The sequence below is a fragment of the Coptis chinensis genome, chromosome 4, assembly GCF_015680905.1.
Source record: "Coptis chinensis isolate HL-2020 chromosome 4, ASM1568090v1, whole genome shotgun sequence".
In the NCBI taxonomy this organism is placed as follows: Eukaryota; Viridiplantae; Streptophyta; class Magnoliopsida; order Ranunculales; family Ranunculaceae; genus Coptis; species Coptis chinensis.
This window is the reverse complement of record NC_141459.1, coordinates 36114144-36137421: the sequence shown is the minus strand read 5'-3', so window position 1 is coordinate 36137421 and position 23278 is coordinate 36114144. Positions and strand designations below refer to the sequence as shown.

The following is a 23278-nucleotide window of genomic DNA, read 5'->3' as shown; positions in this document are numbered from 1 at the left end:
TCGGGCTCAACTCTAGCCTTGTATTAGTGAAGGGCTCATCCCCTTTGCTGTCTCTCTCCATGCTAGGACTCTATGCCCCATGTGTAATTTGCGCCGTCCCACTCTACGACTCTATAGCTTTCGAAAGTTAGTTGGGCAACTCATCTTGCCCCAGGTCCAATTCCGACCTTGTGTCAGCAAAAGGCGCATCCCCTCCACTGTCTCGTTTATATTCCATGCCCCATGTTTATTTTGGATTCCTGCCCTTACAAATGATAGGCTCTTCTCAAAAGTGCTGTTGTATTATATATTCCCATACAACTACAGATTCTTGCCTTAGATTTTCATTACATTCAAGTGTGAATTTTTTTTAACATTCTCACGTTCCACGACTTCTCTATCAATTTGCCTTCCTGCGTCCACAATTTGTAGGTGCTAGCCCCTCCGATATCCACCACAGTATAAGGTCCCTCCCAGTTCGAACCCAACTTTCCAGCTTTCTCTTTCCTGGTACTAGGTGTCACTCAACGGAGCACCAGGTCACCTATTTGGAACTGTCTCAGCTTGACTCTCCTGTTGTATTGTCTTTGCAGTCTCCGGTGGTACTCTTCCAGCTTTATACAGGCAATGTCTCTTCTCTCTTCTACCAAATTCAAATCTGTTGCTAAAATTCTCCAGTTTGAGCCCTCCTCCATGGCCTTTGTTCATGTGGTAGCTGCCACCATCTCAGAAGGGATCATGACCTCCACCCTGTAAGCCAATGAGAATGGGGTCTCTTGGGTGGATGACCGAGGTGTGGTCTGGTAGGCCCATAATACATGATTCAGCTCGTTGGCCCACGCCTTCTTCTTATCTTCCAATTTCCTCTTAAGGTTGGTCATGATAGTCTTGTTGGATGACTCTGCCTATCCGTTGCCCTCGGGATTGTAAGGGGCCGAGAACCCCTGTCTCACTTTATAGGCTTGTAAGAACCTGGCCACCTTCGTTCCCATAAATTGAGTCCCATTGTCTGCTATGATGGCATATGGCAGCCCAAACCTGCCAATAATATTCTCCCATAAGAACTTGATGATTTGCGTCTCCTTCACCTGCTACAGGGGTACGGCTTCAATCCATTTCGTGAAATAATTAGTGGCCACGAGCATGAACCTCCGTTTGCCACTGGCCATGGGCAGCGGTCCCACTATATCCATTGCCCACATAGCAAAAGGCCATAGACTTGAGACATTATGCAGGGGTTCAGTGGAGGCGAATATTAGCTAGGCAAATATCTGACATTTGTCACATCTCTTAGCAAATTCCATGACATCCCTTTTCATATGGGGCCAGAAATACCTGTGTGTCAGTAGTTGATGTGCCGTAGTTCTTCCCGCTAAATGGCTCCCGCAATATCCCTCATGGAATTCTGCCAACACCTAATAGGATAGCCACGGACCCAAGCATTTTAATAGTGGTCCATTGAAGTTTTTTCGGTACAACTCTCCTTCCAGTAGAACGTATCTCCGAGAAGTTTGTTCCGATCTCCTTCTTGCCTTCTTATTTGTCAGTTCCTTTCTTGCCAAAAAGCCATTAATTTGCTCCATCCAACCCTCCATTTCTTCCGCGACTTGACAAATATCTATCGCGTCCTCGGTGATCGGTTTCTCCAACCTTCCCACTCGTATCGTTCTTTCTTCCGACCCAGGAATTGCGGCTACTACATATGTGAGGGCATCAGCGTGTCTGTTCTCTACACGACCTAAATGAAGGAACCGGAGTTCTGTGAATTTTGCAGATCGTTTACACAACACATCCAAATATCTTGCCATCCTGGGGCATCGGGCGACGAACCCCCCATTCGCTTGACACACCACTAAATTTGAATCAGAATATACTGTCAGCTCTTTCACCCCCAAAACTTCCGCCATTCTCAATCCTGCTATCACCGCTTCGTATTTTGCTTCATTACTGGATGCCACGAACCCTAGTTTCATGGTTTGCTCTATTCTGCCATTACCAGGTGTAACCAACATGACTCTTATGCCACTGCATGCATCGGTAGCCAACCCATCCACGAATACCCTTCATCCATTCCTCTTATCCCACGGGTCTAGGAGGTCTGGTTCACCCTCCTTTTCTGGTTCCATGACCATTTCCTCTCCCCACGTGGAATCCTCTGCGGGAAACTCTGCCAGAAACTCAGCCATCACCTGCGCCTTTTCCACGGTTCTTATCTGATATTGTATCTCATAGGAACTCAGCATCACTGCCCATTTCAACATTCTACCAAATTTTTCTGTCTTCAGTGCTTGTCTCAGAGGCAAATTCGTTACCACCACCACCATATGCGCTTCAAAGTTGGGTTTCAGCTTCAAGGTTGAGAAAACTAATGCCAAGGCATACCTCTCAATTCTATTGTATCGCATTTCTGCATCTAGCAAAGTCTTCCTCTGAAAATATACCGGCTTCTCCATCTTGTCTACCACTCGAACTAGAACTGAGCTAACTGCATACTTCGTGGCCCCCAAGTACAAATACAAAGGCGCTTTGCCCAAATATTTTTTCAATTCCTGGAATGCCTCCTCACACTCTACGGTCCACACAAAATCCGATGTGCTCCTTAACAATATGTACAGCGGTCTGCATTTATCGAATGACTTGGAAATGAATCTATTCAAGGCCGTGACCCTTCCTGCTAACCGCTGTACTTCCTTCACATTCTGCGGAGATGACATCTCTACCAGGGACCTTATTTGCTCAGGGTTAGCCTCGATCCCCCTATGAGTAACAATATAACTCAAAAACTTTCCCGTAGTCACCCCGAATGTACACTTCTCAGGGTTCAGCTTCAAGTTGTATTTACGTAGTATCCTGAAGGTCTCTCTCAAACCTTCTATATGTTCCTCTTCCGACATACTTTTCTCCACCATGTCGTCTATATAAATCTCAATTCCCTTCCGAATCTTGCTTTCGAACATTTTCTCCCCCAACCGCTGGAATGTTGCCCTTGCATTCTTCAAACTAAACGACATCCTTGTATAGCAGTATGTACCGCCCTCCACCACAAACGATGTCTTTTCCTGATCTGGCCCATACATCGCGACCTGATTGTACTCCATCGACGCATCCATGAAGGAAAATATCTTGAACCCTGCCATCCTATCCACCAACTCATCTACTCGCGGCATGGGATAACTGTCCTTCGGGCATTCGAGATTTACATCAGTAAAATCCACGCACATACGCACCTTTCCATTCTTTTTTGGTACCGCGACTATGTTAGACAACTAGTCTGTGAACTCAACTTCTCGAATTATCCCCACCCCTTTCAATCTAGTGACCTCTTCCCGGATCCCCTCGGTGTATTTTGGCCTAATACTGCGCATCTTTTGCCTCACGGGTTTGGCGTCTTTTTTCATATGTAAGTGGTGACATGCGAACTCTGGGTCCAACCCAATAACATCCTCTATTATCCAAGCAAAGACATCTCTATTTTCGGACAAGAACTGTATCAACTTACCCCTCCATTCCTCTGGCAAACTAGATCCTATCGACGTGAACTTCTCCTCTTCCCCTTTCCCAATATTCACCACCTCAATCTCATCGAGCGTCTTTGGATCCGCCGATGTCTCATCCTCCCCCTCCACCGAGGTGCACTATAATTGCTATGCCTGCCTCTTCCTAGGATTGGAAGTCTCTCCTTCTGGTTTGCGGATCAACCGCTTCACTGTTCCCTAACGATTGTTCTTGGCAGTTACCTGATCACCGTAAACCTCGTACATACCGGTAGGTGTGGGGAATCGTATTACCTGATAATACATTGATGGGACCGCCTTCATCTCGTGAATCCACCGCCTTCCCAAGATTGCATTATATTGCGAAGCAGAATCTACCACCATGAATCGGGCAAAAACTGTCACTGGTCCTATTGTCACGGGCAATAAGAGTTTCCCCATGGGCTCTGTCATACTCCCGTTAAATCCATACAAATTAGTCCGCGAAGGACGCAGCTACTTAGGATCGACTCCCATTTCCTCCAAAGCACCTCTGAATAACAAATCTATTACACTTCCACAAACAATCAACACCCTTTTCACCATGTAGTTTCCCATCGCTATTGTAATGACTAGCGCATCTTCATGTGGTGAGTCCACTGCCCGTAGGTCTGCGCTACTAAATACGATTCTGTCCTTTTCTGCTGTCGCCACCTCTCTATGCCATGGTCTATCCATTCTCTCATTAATTTGCTGGATGCTCGCGGTCCGCCTTATCTTGTCTCTATGAGCGGTATGACTCAGAACCTCCCCGCTGTAAATCACATTGATGGTTCACAGTATTCTTCCCTGCGTTGGTATGCACTCCTCATTCTGAGTGTCTCTCACAAACTCTCCCATCCTCCCTTTCTCCACCATTCTCTGAACCAACCATTTTAGAGCGTAACATTCATTCGTCTCATGATTCCTTTTCTGATGATATCCGCAGAAGGGCTTCTCAAGTATCTCTATTGGCATGCTTCGCGGTCCTTCATACCTCGACATATTCTTTATTAAGGGTAAGATCTCACTGAGTGGCCTATTCAACGGAGTATGTTCCATCTCGCGGTATGGCTTCCTTTTTCTGTACTCCCTTCGGATGCCTTCCCGGCTTCCTTCTGCTCATGCTCTGTATCCACGGTATCTCCCACTTTCTTTTTCCAATGTCTCTGTTTTCCAGTGTTCCCGTTCCTTCTCCAAAGATAACACGGCCTTCCCTGACCTCTTGGAATCCTTCTGCATAGAATCTTCATATCTTATATACTTTTCCACTCGCGGATACAGCTTGTGTAGCATCGCGATCTCATTCTTGGCTACGGATTGGTGCACTCTTGTCCTCGGACGCAAGCCTCTCTCAAAGGTTATCACCCCTATCCTCTCATCCAGATTTTCAACTTTCAGTGTCTCTGCCTTGAACCAGCACAGAAACTCCCTAACTGATTCCGCGGACCTTTGTCACACGTTGAATAGAGTCGCGATGTCTACCACCCGCTTCTTCTGATGTATGAAGTGATCTATGAACGCCTGCTCCAATTCCTGGAAATTTTTTATGCTCCCCGCTGGCAATTTGTAGTACCAATCCGATGCCCCTCTTTTAAGGCTAGTCGGGAACATCATACACCGCATACCATCATACCGAGACTCCTGCCAGAGTGGCATCTGTTGCCGAAAATGATGGATGTGATCTGCTGGATCTCCTTTACCGTCGTACCTCTCGAACCTCGGCTGGGCGAACCGCTTTGGAACCTCCAAAGCCCCTATGTCATCTGCAAATGGGTTGCGATTCAACCCAGCCACCACCTGACTGGCCGCTCCTCTGTGCTCTTTCACCTGTCGCCGGTTTGCCTCCCGATCATTGTCTATCATTTCTTGGGCTTGCTCCATTGTCAAGCCCGCTACCGGATTTTCCAAAAGATTCGGTCCAGGCTCCTCCTCGTCTTCAGATCCCTCATTTTTGGACCCCTCACTTAGCTTTTCCCTGGCCTCTTCCTGCGCCTTCTCTCTCTTTCTTCTCAGCTTATCATTCTCCTCTCTCAGCCTCTCAATCTCTTCTCGCATCAGTCGTGTTTCTTCCGCTGCTCGCCCCTCTTCTCGTTCTCCCCCCTCTTCAATCACCTCTTCCTGTGTCAGTTCCTGAACCCTCACCTTCTTTGGCATACCCGCTACTCTCTTTGGTGCCATTTCTAAGTTGCTTTTCTCTAGTCCCCATAGACGGCGCCGAATGTATGAACCCTAAATATCTCAACTCCTCAATCTCTCTTACTTTCTCTCTTACTCTGTTCCTCCCCTCTTTTTCTCCTTAACAACCTCCTCTTTTTCTCCTCACACTCTTCTTTTTATACCTCCCTCCTCTCATCTAGACCGCCCATCTATCCTGTTATCCCATGGCTCTCCTTTCGACCGTACGCATGCCACGTCCGTGGTCTAGGGTTCCATGGTCTTGGTTCACTACTCTTCCGTTTCCTTAATTATGTTGCCTCCTATCCCCTGCCGACTTAGTCCAATCTTCCCACAATGTGCCACTACAGTATTGAAACAAGAAATCGAACTTTAGTTTGATTTGTCGTTTGATTTGGGCAATTTTTTTTTTGGTTCGTTCGAACTGTTGGTTTTTTTGGAGAGGCGGAAGTGAAGAAGATGAATTGGCTGGGGCGAAATTGGAGTGGGTGTTATTTGAATCGAGTGGAAGAATCGGTGTGGTAGTGTGTGTGTGTGTGTTTTTTTTAAGTGGAAATTTTATTGATACTGATGAGGAATTTTACAAATAATTAAGACAAGCGTGCAACAAGTTACGCTGCAAGTCCTTTATGAATAGCAAATCCTATTCTTCTAAAAACAAACTCGTTAGAACCAGCTGTCATAACGTTACTGTCCATAACTCTCTGAAGTCTCTTGAGAAGCTCAACAGCCTGCTGTTCCAAGAAATAGAAAGTGTCGAAACTAAACGGAATGAAACAATGCTGGTTAGCCATGCAAGCTTCCTCATGCTTCTCTATCTTCCCTGTCGGTGCTCTCTTAGCTGTTTCTCCCACCTCAAAGACTCCATTCCCAAGCCCTACCAACGGAGAGGCGCCAGTTACATCAACACATGCATGTCTCCCCTCAGACCAACTGTATATCAATATATCCGCAGGCCGAAGTGTCAATCTGCCCTCATTCGGATCAGTGAGAAAATTAACAGGAGCCTCTTTCTTCACTTGTACCCCAGCCCTCCAAAATGCATCACACAAAATGTCTCTAACATGATCATGTCTGTATTTAAAACCAGGAAAATGTCTACAATGTGCTGCATGGTCCCCAAAGGCATTTAATCTACTTTTTTTATATACAGGACAAAGACCCCCGTCAGAGTACATAGGAATCATAAGACGGTACCTGAGAATGGCACGATACTCCACCTGTGACATACGCTGTCCCAGTCCCTCCATCGGAATAGCAAGTAGAAAATCTTTTGCATGTTCCGACTGCAAGCATCCAATGACTGCTTTCTGACGAGTAGAGAACTCAAACTCCCTCCCAAGACTAGAAACAATCTTATCGTAGAAAGCTTCCGCCAAATTTTTTTGTGGTTTTGAGGGGACGGTAGCATTCACAGCCAGAGAATCAAAGTCAAAATCGGGAAGACAGAGACGCAATGCACTGGTAGCATCACCAAGTATCTCACCCATAGGCACTGGACCACAACTCCCAAGAATGTGGTTCTGAAGCTCTGAAGTCTGAAAACGGGAGGCTACAAAAGCAAAAGCAGAGACATCAGAGGCACAATAGACACCTAACCCACCAAGGCGTAATGGAAGCGTCGCTAAACGCCACTGCAAATCACCGAAGCCAGGACCATCAGAAACTATAATGCCCTGCAGAACCATGCGAATGTGCTGATCAAAAGTCTTAGCTGCCTCCCTAAAAAAGTGGTGGACAAGTACGAACTGCAAAAACCAACTTGGAGAGCCCAGCACAAGCTCGTAAAAGTGCTAACTCACACTGTGGATCCTCTAATGCAGGTGAACGGTCCATCGAAGTCATAGCCTTTTCAACACGCTTACGAGCAAGAATCATGACAAAAGAAGAATCAGTGCTAATTGCCCCTCCAAGTAACTTGACCCTATGCTGAGGACAAGATAAATCTGAAGGAAAGAGATCAGGAGTGGAACGACGTGGATCCAGTGATGGCCAAAATATCTCACTCTTGGCCACATTAAGAACCAACCCATAAGAAGGCCCTTCTTCCTGAATGATACGCAGAGCTACTGCCACTTGTTCTGTATCCCCAACTAGAGTCCCATCATCTAAGTACCAAGCCTGGATCTGTAGAATCAGAGGGTGCAACACCAGTGCAAAGAGAAAGGGACCCAAAGGATCACCTTGCTGAACCCCAGAAGCAGACTATATGTAATCATCCCCCAAGTATAATCTTGCAGGCTGACAATACAAATACTCGACCCAAGGGGAAATAGCGGGGCAGCAAATGCGAACCTCTCTCAACATAGTAGTCCGATCAACCATATTAAAGGCATTCTGAAAATCTACTAGCAACATAGAAAGAGATGTACTGTCACCGTTAGCACATACCATGCGATTAACAGCATGCAAAATCACCTCTGCTCCACCAGGGACACCAACCCCATACTGAAAATCCTGCAAGTACCCTACCACCTCTTTGGAAACCCCTTTCATTACAATTTTGGAAACAAGACGACGCCAAACCATACCCATAACTATCGGACGAATGCTATTATCCGGCTTAAGAAGTGGAGTGAGCGGAGCACTCGCTATGAATTTTGCTAACGGTTATGGACATTATCCCTGTAACCACAGATTCACCACCGAAACCAAGGCATCTAACAAGTTAGACGATATAGCTGCTGCAGCACCACTCATGGCATCTAACAAGTGCTGAGCACGGAGACCATCACGACCACAAGAAGTACCTTTCGGAAACGACTTAATACATGACAATAAGGTGTCTCTCTCTACTAATAAAGGGGGCTCAGCAAAAAGAACCGTTGGTCTCACAGGTGGTTGTCGCATCGGGTGTTTCTCCTTTAATGCATGTACAATCTCTGCAGTATTGGAGGCAACCCCTGATGATGATAACACTTGTACCGCTGCAGCAAAATGTCCATCGACAACTTTCTATAAGCATCGACGCACATTCTTAGTGGGAACGGATTTCCTGGTTGATTGGATTGAAGGAGGCTCTATTACAGACTCTAAGAGGCGAAACATCCCATCAGGCTCATTCCATGTCATTAAAGCATGGAGAATCTATTTTTGCTGAAGGTTTTTTCTAGTACCGAGCGGCGTTTCGGCGATTACGTGGTTGAAAAACTTGCGAGTCTGTGTGAGAAGAAGGAGACGAACCCAGGGCATAACTGAACCAAGATCAGCCGTAATATCCCAGAGAGCAGATTTCAGTACACCAGAAAAAGCCAAACGACAAGCACGTGGTATACTTTTTACAGTACGAAAAGGTATACGGAATGCACTATCAAGTAACGTCTCATCAAGATGCGAAACCTCACCAAGTTGATTAGGGGTATCACTGTCACCCCTGTGTGTCGGGAGTATAAGGTCCGTAGTGTTGGGCTTAAAGGGCGGCTGTGGTATGCCCACAATAACACATGCAGGTTCTCCACTCTCCATCAAAGCAGGCGGTTCTATGGTATCATCTGGATGACGACACGGTATCCCAAGTGCATGGATGCAAAGATAAATGCCACAAATCTATTTGTCTAATGACTTTAAGGAGTTCTCTAGTGACAAATACAGTTCACAATCATCCTTAATCTCATCTCGTACCCTATCGATACTCAACTGACAATCCAAATGTTGTTTATCGAAATGTGTGAAAATGTAGGGAACAGTAAACCCATTACCGTTCACTCCATTGGTGCATCCATGACGATCCCGTAAAGGACAATTGACACGTTTCTTAGGGGGTGGGGCACAAACCCCCAAAGAAATAGCTGAGAGGGCGAGACCTTTCTTCCCTCTCATACCCAAATCCCGCAGTCAGGTAAACAAATCCCAAACTAAACAAACCCCAAACTATACATATCCCATACCCCAAAAACCCGTCAAATAACAACACACCGAACCCAATACAGACAAATCCACAGACAAATCCCAAAACCAGTCCAACAAACAAATCCAAAACCAAATGCTGTCAACAGTATACCACACTGTTCCAGCCAAAAAAAATTCTGAAAACCAAAAACCAGTGAGTACACTGTTGCCCTGTTGCTGACGGAGTGAGTTACAATGCTATGGCAAAGATGCTGACTGTGGTGAGTGACAATGCTACGGCAAGCTTCGTTTTGTTGTTGTTTTTTTTAATAGTAATGAGTAATGATGGTGGTGATGGTGGCTGGTGGGGAGCAGGAAAGGGTTGGGTTTTAATATGGTGGATGAAGAAGTGGTGGCGAGTAGGTGGTGCACGGTGGGAGGGCAGCGTGTGGTGCTGCTGGTTGGGTTTTAATTTGGTGGATGAAGAAGTGGAGGCGAGTGGGTGGTGCACGGTGGAGGGCAGCGTGTGGTGCTGCACCGTCGGAGTGGGGTTTTGGTTTGGTGGTTGTGGTGGTTGTGGTGATGGTGAGGTGAGGGACTGGTGGTGGCGGTGAGGTGCCAGCGATCGGGAAGAAGGGTTTAAAACTGGTGGAGATGGTGGATTGGGTTTTGGATAAATGGAGATGGTGGAGGATTGGTGGTGGCGGTGGCGGTGGCAGCACCAAGTTAGTGCTGATGGAAGGAGACAGCGGTGGAGTGGAGTGAGGTGCAGCGTGGAGAAGAAAACATGAACAGTGCTTTTTTTTTTTTGGTTCGTTAATGGAGGCTGATGGCGTGAAGAAGAAGAAGAGAACACGAAGGGTTTTGCTGGTCTTTTTCACAATTTTTGAGACCCACGTGTAAGGCACGTGACCGCGAGATTTTTGGGCCCAAGCCAAACAATTTCGGAAAATATCCATTTTGTCCCTACTCGCGCAAACTTCAAACTGAAATTCTCGATTCGTTAATTGTCCATTTTTTCCGAATGAGCTATAAAAATGATCAGAAGAGAATTTCCAATCCAATGATCCATAAAACACTCTATTCTAATTGTGGTTGACATATAAAAAGATAGAAAACACCTTGAAGTGTGTGCATAACATAAGTTATGTGAACAAATGAAAATTATTTATAGATGGTGTCAACCCGAATCAAACTACTATTAAACGGCATAAAAAACAAGAATAGGAAGTTGAGAGATCAAGAAAAAGAAAGACCAGACACACCACTCCCAAACAAATTTTTGACAACGAAGTTTGAAAATTTGTTTTAAACGTGGGTCTTTTAAAGTCAGATTCCTGAGACTTTCTAGATTACTATTTTTATGGTTTTAATATTTTTTAGATTTTATGAATACGGATTAATATAAGGAAAAACAAGAAGGCAATAAGAACATAATTCACATCATAAAGAAACATGACTCAAAAACTGAGAAAACAAGCAAGAGTGGAAAACGTGAATTATCTTAAACGTGGAATTAGGATCTGGTACTTACAGCCACACACTCCATAGGGAGGGCCCGGTTACTTGAATGGTGCACTTACCAATATATGGAAGTGAAAGGAAGTACACCAAACATCAAAGGTCAATCCTCATAGACAGGGTCCTATAAAAGGATATCCTCTACATCAGGGGACGTTAACTCGTGAAAATGTTTTAACTGTTGGCCATTGACTTGAAAGGTACTATTATCCTTGGGATTCACCAAGGTGATTGCCCCGTAAGGGGTGACTTCATGAACCAGAAAAAGACCAAACCAACGGGTTTTTAATTTCCCGGGAAAAATCTGCAAACGGGAGTTGTAAAGCAAGACCTTTTGACCAAACACAAACTCTTTGTGCAAGATTTGATTATCATGAACATGTTTCATGTTAGCTTTATAATCCTTTGCGAGATCATAAGAATCGCTGCGGATTTCTTCAAGCTCATTTAATTGTTATTTGCGCTTGACACCCGCCTCATCAAAATTGAAGTTGAGGCTTTTTATAGCCCACCACATAGCACGGTGCTCCAATTCAATAGCCAAGTGTCAAGGTTTTCCAAATACAAGTCTAAAGGGAGACATACCTATAGGAGTTTTAAAAGTAGTCCTATACGCCCATAAGGTATCAGTTAAACGCTTAGACCAATCTTTCCTATCAGGATTTACAGTTGTTTCCAATATTTTTTTATTTCCCTGTTAGAGACTTCAACTTGACCACTAGTTTGTGGATGATAAGGAGTTGCCACTTTATGGGTAACTCCGTACTTTTTAACTAGAGACGCAACAACTCTATTGCAAAAATGGGTTTCACCATCACTAATGATGGCTTTAGGAATGCCGAACCGACAGAAAATGTATTCTTTAACAAAAAACACAACTGTCTTATGGTCATTGCTACGGCAAGCCATGGCCTATATCCATTTAGACACGTAGTCCACGGCAACAAGAATATAAATAAAACCATGGGAAAAAGGAAAATGACCCATGAAATCAATGCCCCATACATCAAAAATTTCTACTACCATGATAGGATTTAATGGCATCATATTTCGTTTAGTGATACGCCCAAGTTGTTGGCAGCGGACACATGTCTTGCTGTGAACCTGGGCATCCTTAAAAAGAGTAGGCCAATAAAATCCACATTGTAGAATTTTAGCAGCTGTTTTCATACCACTAAAATAGCCACCACACTCTTTGTCATGGCAGAATGATAGGACCTCATTATATTCCCACTGGGGAATACAATGACGAATAATCTGATCTGCACAATACTTAAAAAGGTAGGGCTCATCCCAGTAGTATAGCTTAACTCTAGCTAAGAACTTCTTACGTTCATTTCTTGACCAAACATCATAAATAATATCAAAAGCTAAATAATTCACAATGTCAGCATACCATGGTGCAGAAAAAATAGCATACAGATGTTCATCAGGAAAATAGTCAGGTATGGACTTAGAATCACTACCATCGTCATTTGTTAGTTTAGATAAGTGGTCTACAACTACATTTTCGACCCCTCTTTTGTCCTTAATTTCTAAGGTGAACTCTTGCAGGAGAAGAATCCATCGGATCAATCTCTGTTTAGCATCCTTCTTCCCGAGAAAGTACCTAAAGGCTGGATGGTCCGTGTAAACTAAAGTCTTAGTACCAACCAAATAAGGACGAAACTTATCTAAAGCATAAATGATAGCTAAAAATTCTTTTTCCGTAGTTGTATAATTTTTTTGAGCATCGTTTAAAGTTTTACTAGCATAATAAATAACAGTGGACTTATTATCTAGTTTATGTCCCAAGACAGCACCAACAACATAATCACTAGCATCACACATGAGTTCGAAAGGTTTAGACCAATCAGGAGGCTGTATAATCGGTGCAGATGTTAAAGCAGCTTTTAAAGTTTCAAAAGCCTATTTACAGTTATAATTGAAATAAAAAATGGTATCCTTTAAAAGCATATTAGTTAAAGGCCTAGCTATTTTTGAAAAATTCTTGATAAAACACCTATAAAAACATGCATGGCCTAAAAATGCTCTAATATCACGGACCGTCCGTTGTATAGGTAGAGACGCTATCTTATCTAATTTGGCTTTATCTACTTCAATGCCATCACTAGACACAATATGTCTTAGCACTATTCCTTTTTTAACCATAAAATGACATTTTTCCCAATTTAAAACCAGACTCTTCTTTTCACACCGTGTCAAAACCTTAGATAGGTTAAATAGGCAGTTAGTGAAAGAGTCTCCATAGATAGAAAAATCATCCATGAAAACTTTCATGAAACGCTCTACCATGTCACTAAATATATGAAACATACACCGCTGGAAGGTACCAAAAGCATTACAAAGGCCAAAAGGCATTCATTTATAGGCATATGTTCCAAAAGGACATGTGAAGGTAGTCTTTTCTTGGTCATCAATATCGATAATAATCTAAAAATAGCCAGAGTAGCCATCTAAAAAACAATAATAAGCATGACCAGCTAGACGTTCGAGCATCTGATCTATAAAGTGTAAAGGAAAATGATCATTTCGTGTCATGGCATTTAAACGTCTGTAATCAATACAGATCCTCTATTTTATAGGGACTCGTGTGGAAACATATTCACCCTTAGCATTATGTACAATGGTAACCCCCGATTTCTTAGGAACTACATGAATGAGACTTACCCATTCACTATCGGAAATGGGATATATGATACCCGCATCGAGTAACCGTAAAACTTCTTCCCTGACCACCACATTCATGGTAGGGTTCAACCGACGCTGAGGTTCGCGAGAAGTCTTGGTATTATCCTCAAAATGGATACGATGAGTGCAAACATTAGGGTCAATCCCCTTAATGTCGTCTAGGGACCAACTAATTGCTGAACGATGTTCCCTAATTACCCTAATAAACCGTGCCTCTTCATCCACAGACAACAGAGAAGATATAATTATCGGATGACTACCATCCAGATCAAGTTGAATATACTTCAACTCAGAAGGAAGAGGTTTAAGCAAAGGGGTGGGAGGAATGTCGATAAAGGCTTCTGGAGGTTCCTCATCGTGAATAGTGAAAACTTGTTTAGGTATCAAATCTTCATACTCAGTAGATGGAGCTACATAAGGATCTAAGGTAGGTGTAGACTGGAAAAGGGCGTTGACTTCCTCCACGTAGGAGTCATCCTCAAAATCTAAACTTCCGAAAGAAAGGAATTTATGCATCTGATTTTCTGAAAATGTGTTATTAAAATAATCTTGAGCTAAGCTCTCTGTCATGCTAACCTCCCCATCTATAGACGAATCTGGTAATTGTTTCATCATTTTAAATACATTTACCTCAACAGAAAGGTGGCCAAAAGACAAGGCCATCGAACCATCGCGGTACTTTATAAGCGCTTTGGCAGTTACCAAGAAGGGACGCCCTAAAATGATCAGCACAAAGTCGTTAAAGACTTCTATATTGAGGATAACAAAATCAGTAGGATAGTAGAAATCCTGAACCTTAACAAGTACGTTTTCAACCACACCCTTAGGATACATAATAGACCGATCAGCTAATTGTAACGTCATTTTAGTAGGTTGCATCTCCTGTAGACCTATTTGTTTATATAAATAATAAGGGAGTAAGTTAACACTCGCCCCCAAGTCTAATAGCGTGGTCGTCGTGTGGGAATCTCCTAAGGTGCATTGTACAGTAGGACGACCAGGGTCCGTATACTTAACGATTCCATTATGTTCGGATAAAGTTGGAAACTGTTCAGTTAAAAAGGCATCTTTAGGAATATTTGTCTTACGCCTAGTAGTTCACAACTCTTTGAGAAACTTAGCATGGTGAGGTAACTTTTTAATTGCTTCAAGAAAATGTAAGTTTATCGTTAGATTTTTAAAAACTTCCCTAATCTCATCAAAATTCGTATCCTTGGTTAACATGGCTAATCTCTGGGGAAACGGTGGTTTCTCTCTATATTTAGCATATGGATCAACAGGATGTTTAACCTTGGCTTTTTGTTTCTTAGGTTGTGGTTTAACTGGTACCTCTACAGGGGTAGGATCTTTAATTACTACTTCGGTATCTAGTTAATTATCCGGTGTAAGGACTACTGGTGGGGTAACTACAGGCATAGTTATGGCGTTATCAACCACTTTGCCAGAACGGAGAGTGGTGATGGTATTTAGCTCACTTACATTTCCATTTTCATTACTAGTATTACCGTTTACCTCAAAGGTTGTGTTTGTTGTTTTAGGATTAGGTATCGTTTGGCCTGGAAACACACCTTTTGGTTGTACTTTCTCTTAGGTTAACTGCTGTAAGAAAAGTTGGATGGACTGTAAAATTTGTTGTTGGGTTTGGATAAAGGCGTCAAAATGATCTGGTTGTGGAGGAGTGGTTGTTACAGGTTGTGTGACAGGAACTATGTCGCATTTATTATTAATGGGTGGGTTGTGATAGTTATTATTTACTGGAACGATATCTCTATTAACATTATAATTATTATTGTTATAATTATTATAATTACCTTGTCCTTGTCCTTGTCGTGGTGGAGCTTGGTTGTAATTGTTTGCTGGCCTAACATTTTGATTATTATACCCTGGAGGTGTAACTTGTTGATTATTTCTCCAACTGAAGTTGAGATTTCGTCTCCAAGGGGCGTTAGGAATAGGATAGCTATTAATGGAGCAAACATTATCTGGTTGTGATGGTTGTTGTCCATAGGCGAGAGGATAATAGGAGTCGGGATGCTCAGGACTCAAACAGAAATTACATGGAATAGAGTTGACATTCATGACGAGGGTAGGCTTTTGTTGAACAGAAATAGCTTCTACCTTTTTAGTGAGAGATTCGATTAAAGTTTAAAGCTCAGGATCGGGTTTAATCTCAAACATACCGGCAACCTTATCTGTTGAAGAAGAACTAGCAGAACAGGGGATATCGTCACTACCCCACGCTTATTATTATTACGCTTTGTTTGATCTTCTAAAAACCTATAAACCTCTGAGGTTCCTTTACTGAGGAAACTACCCCCATTCATTATATCAAGGACCTCTTTATGGTGGTGTAAAAGTCCCTTGAAAAAGGCATGAACTAACGTGTCTTTCACAAGGTTATAATGTGAACACTCTATAAGAAGATCAGTGAAACGATTCCAGGCCTCTGAAAAAGATTCATGAGAATTCTGGTAGAAAAAATGAATCTTGGAAAGCATTTCATCTGTCTTCAGTGGTGGGTAAAAATGTTTCATAAACAATTGAATAAGTTTGGCCCATGAGTCCACAGAATTAGGCGCTTGGGCAGTTAACCAAGATGCCGCCTTATCGGCTAGGGTGAAAGGAAACACCCTCAGTTTAATTTGTTCCATACCTACTATAAGATGATGGAATGTGGTAAGAACTTGTTCAATCCTACGCATATGTTGATAAGGTTTTTCATGGTCTAACCCATGAAAAACTAGTAACAAATTAAATATATTTGGGGGGATTCGAAAATCCCCCACTGGGTCTGCAAGAACGATGCAAGATTTTGGGCTATCGTTCAAGGCTTTGTAAAAGTCAGAGAGCGAAATCTCTCTTTCTTCAGCTATTATTTCAGGTGTAGTGCGTGGTATACTAAATAGGTGTGTGTGTTAACGTTCATGATAAATTACATAAGTCGTTTTTTCTCTACCTGACCTTAATCTCATGCAAGACTAAGTCCAATATTAAAGAAACACGACAACAGTCAAAACAACCCTGATATGCTAGTATAAATCCTCTAACAGGAGATGCCAGGAGTGGAAGAAAGAAGTACCTGAATGCCTCCTTGCTTCGCTTATGAATAGAGTCTTGTATACGCAAGCTCAGTGTATTTAACAAGTTAGAAACACTGAATAACTTGAAAAAATAGAAATTTGTACTAACTTGTGAAAATCGGGCTGTTCAGAAGAGGGCACGAGGTGCATTCGGAATTTGCCTTACAAGGGCGCGGGTCACGCTCTTGCCTGACTCGAAGTCCAGGCACTTTAGCTCGGGGTGCGCTTCAAATTTGCCTAACTAGGGCGTGGGGAGCGCTCTTGCTTTGGACGATGTCCAGGCACTTTAGCGCGGGGCTCACTTCAAAAATGGGCCAATGAGGCGCGGGGTGCACTCAGTGTATTTCTGCAAAAAAAAATCAGTTATGAAGCAAACAACCACAATTAGAACCAAACAAGGGTAGGTGGGTTTAATGGGATTTTGGTAGTATTAACACTACTAAAGGAAATGAAACTAAACACAACTAAGATGGTAGCGACGCCCTTTGATAAACTTAAAAACGATAGTTTTACCTGCGAATAAGTAATTAAACTCAAATGTAAGTAAAACTAAATGCAATTTTAAGCTAATGTATCAAAGTTTTCTACTTTCGTTATCAATGAAATATTTGGAGCAGAGAATTCGTTCCACTCCTAGTTCGTTTATATATGAAGTTTCCTAGTTCATGTATTCTAACAAAACAATGAGAGTAATGGAATTAAATTTAACTAAGGTGGTGAATTAACTAATCAAGATGTGATAAATGAAGTAACAACAATTTAATACTAAATTGACAATATGAGAAGGAATTATGGGAATTTGATTCCACCTTGATTCGACTTAATAAACTAGCATAGAATTCGCTGTAATCCAAATCTTTACGTTTTCACGTAAAGGTTGGGTATTTCTTATCCCTAATTATTCATGGTAATCTCTACTAACTAATAACTAGCATGTGAAGCAATCAAACCCATTCTCATGGTGAACTAATTACTTTCTAGAATAGGATAGAACATTATAACTATATCTATGCTAACAAAAATCAAGTCATCATCAAGGCTTCCTCAAACCCTTCTAATGGAGGTTTAGCCTTGAGTCATTAAACTATCATTTCTGGAATAAGAACAATAAGAACAAGACATTATTGAATGAATAACAATTACTTTATTAATCTAATGAACAATAATCTAATGATTCAAAATGAATTAAAACTAATTTAGAACTTGAATTTATGACTAACTAATTATGAAATTAAGACAAACTAAAGCTAACCAAGTATTGAATTCCAAAAAACTTAGTTTATCAATTATCTGACTAAGTCTATGAATTAGAAACTACGTAACTTAAGAGCTAAGCCTTTGTCCTCTTTAAATAGAAGAGGCTAGATCCACAATTTCATGCATGGGCTTAGTAGTCATGTTTTGGGTCGGAAAATCGAGCCCAAAACCTCATTACTTCAGTCCACAAAGGGGTTTTCAGCTGAAAATGACTTCAATAGCCTTTTCGTCCACTTCTGTTCCTCTGATTGGGTCAAGGCTTGGACCATTAGAAATTTCGTTCCGAGCCGGTTGTTTTGAAATATGGTAGGCCAAATTCCAAGGTCTGAGTTCAAAGATACAACCTTTGGAAGTTCTATTGGCTTTTGTGCGCTATTTCTGCCCGCGTTGACTTTGACTTTTCAATTTTGACCGGGCTTTAAAAAGGCTTTTTCTCCTTGAATCTTGGTCTTTAATCATAGAACTTCTTAGCAATGAACTCTTGCTCCTTTATCTCATAAAAGGGACGCATTTCTTCACATAATTGACTCCAATGCCTGAAACACACAAAAGCAGGATAACAGTACTAACTCTTACTTATTAATCAAATAATTGGTCTAAAAGCAATATTGTTAAGGGGTTTAAACTACAGTTTTGGACTCTTATCAGTTGTGGAAGGGTAATGGGCTGCCCCGATGTGGAGGGTGCCACAGAGGGATCAGTGGGTGGGGGAGATGCCACCATGTTCGATTGGGAAGATGAAGAGGCGCCAGAATGGGATTCCGACATCATAAAGGGGGGCAGAAAAAGAAAGAGCACGATTTAAAAATGGTGGAGAGAAAATGAAACAGATCAAAGATAGTGAAAGAAAGAGAGAAAAAGATAGGAACCAACCTAAAAGGGAAAGCCAGTCTGAACCAAAGGCACCAAAATGCTTGCAGCGAGAAGAAGACTAGTGAGCAACAACGCCACCAATCGGAGAAGGAGTGGAAGAAAAATGGGAGTAAAGAGGAGTAAGAAACGCGAAAGGGAGAGAGAGTGAGTAAATGAAGGGGAAAGAAGATTGAGTGGGATTTAACAAGATGGAAGGGCAAAATTGTAAATGGGATGAGCAGAAATCGAAGGGCCACCAAAAGGAACTATTAGAAAGGTGACGTGCAGAAGCACGGAAAACGAAGAGACACTGACACTAATGCACATGCCGATCACATGAAACCAATCACACATGCTAAAGGATGGGTCGTAGCATAGAGGAAGAGGCAAAGGAGAAATTCTTGATCGATCTTACCCATTATCACGGACTCGAAAGGGGGCATCTGTGGTGGTATAATCCGGGGTATAGAAGATCATTGGTTGGATGAGCTTAATGCACGATATGCGGCGAACTAGCATGGTTCAGGATCATTCTGCGGACTCGTAGATACACTACGAAGACACTTACACGTGGGGAAAAGGAGACCGAGAGATGAGGAGACAGGTGGACGACTAAAATGAAAGGAGATGGGGGTATAAAGAGAAAAGAGGAGAAGAGAGAAGGGGGTCGAAAATTCATTAGAGAAGAGAGAAAGAAAACATAGAGAGTAGAGAGAGTGAAAAGTAATAAAAGTGTGGTACAACAGTTCTCAATAGGTAACACAGCTCTATCAATGATACAATGTTCAACCACTTGAAAAGCAGCTTCAAATCCTTGGTAGGGAACTGCCAAGTAGCCTCAGTAAGCTTTGACAGCAGCCACTTCTCTATAAGTTCCAGGTTCTCCAAAATGTGCTACTCGGAGCTGGGAATCTGGAACTAAATCGGGTGAGAAAGCAGTCATTGCTAATGGTTTGGGTTTAGGGAGTTTGATATAGTTTTCTTGACTATTAATGACTGTTGTGTCTCCTTTATCATTGTTCTTCTTGGTGTTGCTTGCACTAATAGCACATGCATTTTGAAAGTCGGTTCAGTCAAAGCTAGCTATGCCTGATGAGTTGGAATCGTCTAGGCAACGGATGAGCCGAATTGCACGCGTTGATTTTTTCCGAAGATAGAGAAATGTGTTGGAAGATGCAACATTGTTACAAAAAGAAATAGATAGCTTAGAGAAGGAAGAGAAGGGAAATTTTTTTGTGCTTTCCTTTGGGAAATCAGTTTTTCTCAAAAAGTATTTTTCTGAAAAAATATTTATTCTAAAAACAATTTTTAAATAAACATGTTTGGTTGAGATTTTTTCTTAAAAACTATTTTATCAAACTAATAAATTTCGTGATATTTCTCGAAATATCTTAGCATTTTTCACTAATGGGCAATCCATATGCCTTTGGAGCTGAGAAAGTGAGAAGAAAAAATTGTTTTTTAATTTGAAAAACAAGTTTTTGCTATTTATCATAAAACATGATTTTTGGACCAACAAATGTTTTTTGGGTGAAAAACTACTTTCTACAAAAATAGAGACCAAACATGTTTATTTTTTCAAAAAAAGTTTTTTCATTAATAAATGTTTATTGATAATAAATAAATATAATCCAAACACCCTCTAAGGTTTCCTTCTATACTGTAGTTGAGATTTTAGTTTGTACTTTGTACTTTTATAGTATGTCAGAGCATCTTCGATGGTGCTTTATAATCCTAGGTATGTGTTAAGTGGGCAGTTCAAATGTTCCACACCTACCCATACTTTATATCAAGCGAACAACTCACCACACTCTATTTTAGGGGTCAAATATAGAGTTTGATTTGCTTTATGAAGTGCCACTCTATATTAGTTGCCCATGTTGCCCATATTGCCCATCCAACCTATGCCTGCCATATGTGCAAATACCAAATTTAATTACTTTTTTTTAATAATTTCTAAAATTCAATGATGGTGTCTGTTTAATAAGTTTTAATATTAAACAATATTATAGAGTGTGATGCATTAATGTAGATAATTTTTCATACTTCAAATAATGTCATCTTTTAAGTGGATGATGCCATTTTGTACTCTAAATCAAGTTATTGCATTGAAGATGCTCTTATATTATTTTTTATTGACAGTTTTCTGAAGAAAAAGTTATGGTAACCAAAACGAGTAGCAATGAAGATATAGAAGTGTGTGAACCGTGCCATGGCAATCTTGTTAGTCAAACGATAAGGAGAGATGGATCTCTCCTCGAATTAGAGCGTACTTGTCAAGAGCCATAAGATAGAGTGCATGAATCTCGATGTGGATAAGTCAACATAAAAACAAAAGTAAATTCTAATAATCTTCTTCCCTATATTCACATTGTTTTTCACTCAATGTATCAAACACAGATTACCAATCAATATGAAAACACGACGACATTGTTTCGTTAATTTACTTGATCAAACTAATAGCTTAATAATCTTCAGATTTTGTTGTTGTAATGAAAGCTTTAGGAAGTGCATGCAAGATATAATTCATGTGTGGTGTTTACTATTCAACATTAAAAGTAGTGATTTTACTACTTATCCAACCATTACAAATTTTATGTTTGATTTATGGGTCTTAATACACCCGGTCTTAATAACAGGAACAAAAGTTGAGAACTTGAGAAGAGATGAGCGAGGAAGACGAGGGCTAAAGTGTCATTTTGGTTGTATTTTTTTTCCTTCTTCAATTGTTTTCATTGCTAGCCACATCACATACATACAAAATGGTTTTGTTTTTTTTTTGGGATATGAGATTCGCTTTTAATCTAACAGCTGACAATCTTGAGTGCTCCTTCGAGAAGAGATCTCCTCATTAGGACTCATCTTTTTAAGTCTCCTAACATGAGCCCATTTTTGCTGCAATTTCCCAATGCTTAGTTTTCTTCGGGCCAAATAAAAAACTACCATGTGGTCATTGATAACAGAACCAATAATTTTACTCTGTTACTCATGATAGTGACTGAAAGACAAATTAAACTTTGCCAGTCCACACACAGTTCTGAAGCCCACCATAAAGCAATTGTTTTGATATAAAAAATTATTATTTAAGGAAGGAAAAAAAATGGTGTGCAATGGTGCAACCTCTCAAGCCCCAAATTGAGCATTTTGTGAATTGCCCCAAATTATGACTAAACATTTTTTTGGGTTTTTTAGACATTGGTCCTACTATTATTACGGAATTAGATTTTGGTCTAGAAATGCTGAAATATTAGGTTTTGCTCCTACTTCTGTTACTTGATCGTCAGTCAACTTAGTTGACTGTGGTCATGTCGTTTGCTCTTTTGAGCGTGCGTCACATGTGCTTACAAGTAGGACTAAACTCTAACATCTAACTTACAAGTAGGACTAAACTATAATATCTAACTTATAGTATGACTATTCTTTACTTGAGAGTTCTAATTAACCATTCAGATGGAATTTGATTCCCATATTGAGGAAAGTTTTTTCACGTTCTATTAATAAATTGCCTCGAAATTGGCTGATATGTTGCATAAACCAATTCTCTCAGTGGGGAATAAATTCAAAGAACCGCCTTCAGTGACATCTTTTGCGCTAGAAATAGTAATATGTATGATAGATAAGAAACTAAACAACATATAACTAGCATATGACACTATAATTATTTTAGGATCAATAGGATTTTCTGTTAGAGTAAAGATTTTTCTTGTTTATTTATTTTTAATCGTGCTAGGGTTCTTATTTTCACGACACAGGTTTTTTATCGATAGATGTTTTACAAGTGTATGTATTGAATCTCTGTGGGTATCAAGAACGTGTATCCGAGGAAAAGATTGTGGTATTGTCATTCAATGTTCAAGCTAAGTAAAAACTTAATATGTTCCATCGTTCCACCTCATATATAATGGACCGAACAAGTAAAGATTATATGAACCTTTATGTCATTGATTTGGATAGCATGTTCTAAGATCCTACTAGAAATATGCATATTTATTTCTTTTGAGTACTTACTTTGTAGTGAGATACTCACGACACCATAATACTTCTTCTATGCATGTGTTTTCAAAACAATTTTTCTAGTTTCCTTCTTCTATGCATGTGTTTTCTAAACAATTCTTCTGGTTTCCTTTTGTTTTTTATTTCTCTGCAAGGCATATACTATGGAAATAAAAGAAAAACTTGCAAAACTTAGAGAGCATAAGGAAGAATTGCAGAGGATCAAAACAGGAGTATTGGAAGATACACATTGTCTAAACCATCATCCTTTCTCACTCTTAAAGATAAGTTAGTATTTGACCTAGATAATAGCGTCATTGTTAGGACATGGTCTTTATTATAAGTTAGATATTAGAGTTTAGTCCTACTTGTAAGCACGGATGACGC

General features: G+C 41.0%; 1 pseudogene; it reads right to left on the bottom strand.

Moving 5' to 3' along the window:
- Positions 1-20679, bottom strand: part of LOC147503353 (arogenate dehydratase 3 pseudogene) — a 54285-nt pseudogene extending 33606 nt beyond the window's left edge.
- Between the last annotated feature and the right edge of the window lie 2599 nt (positions 20680-23278).